This window comes from Penaeus monodon, chromosome 19 (genome assembly GCF_015228065.2).
Source record: "Penaeus monodon isolate SGIC_2016 chromosome 19, NSTDA_Pmon_1, whole genome shotgun sequence".
In the NCBI taxonomy this organism is placed as follows: domain Eukaryota; kingdom Metazoa; phylum Arthropoda; class Malacostraca; order Decapoda; family Penaeidae; genus Penaeus; species Penaeus monodon.
This window is the reverse complement of record NC_051404.1, coordinates 20,992,885-20,993,535: the sequence shown is the minus strand read 5'-3', so window position 1 is coordinate 20,993,535 and position 651 is coordinate 20,992,885.

Here is a 651-nt window from a genome sequence, read left to right as displayed (position 1 = left end):
TTTTTTCGTGTGTGTATAAAGGGGTTACTTTTTTTATTCAATAACATATACAACATGTGTTTGTTTTGTGTGTTAAAAGATATAAAATTATTCATTTTTATAACAATTATAATATATTGTTGTTGGGGTGTGTGTGTATTTTTTGGTTGGGGGGGGGTTTTTTTTTTTTTGTGGGGGGGTTGGTTTTTTTGTGTGTGTGTTTTGTGTGTTTTGTGTTGTTTGTGTGTTTTGTGGTGTGTTTTGTTTGTGTGTGTGTGTGGGGTGTTGGGGGGGTATGTGCGTGGGGACGAAAACAAAATTTTGTCACCCAAACCCCTTTAATTTCCCCCTTTTATATCAAACTTTTTCAATTTAAAATAAAAATTTCTCTTTCCAATTTTTCCCTGATCAATTCTAATACAAAAGAGATAAGTTTTTTCCCCGGGTTTCCCCCCCGCCACCCGGGGTTTTGAAACCCCGAAAAACCCAATTTTTTTCTTCCGAATTTTAAATGTATAGCATGATTTAACGGTCTAAAGGGTTTATGGGGGTTTCGTGGGAATTTTTTCCCTTTTTGAGAGGAAAATCCCAAAAAGCTTTTTCCAGTTTCTTTTGTTTTTTAATAAACTTTGGGGGCAAAACACAATGTAAAAACTTAGCAATAAAAGTTTT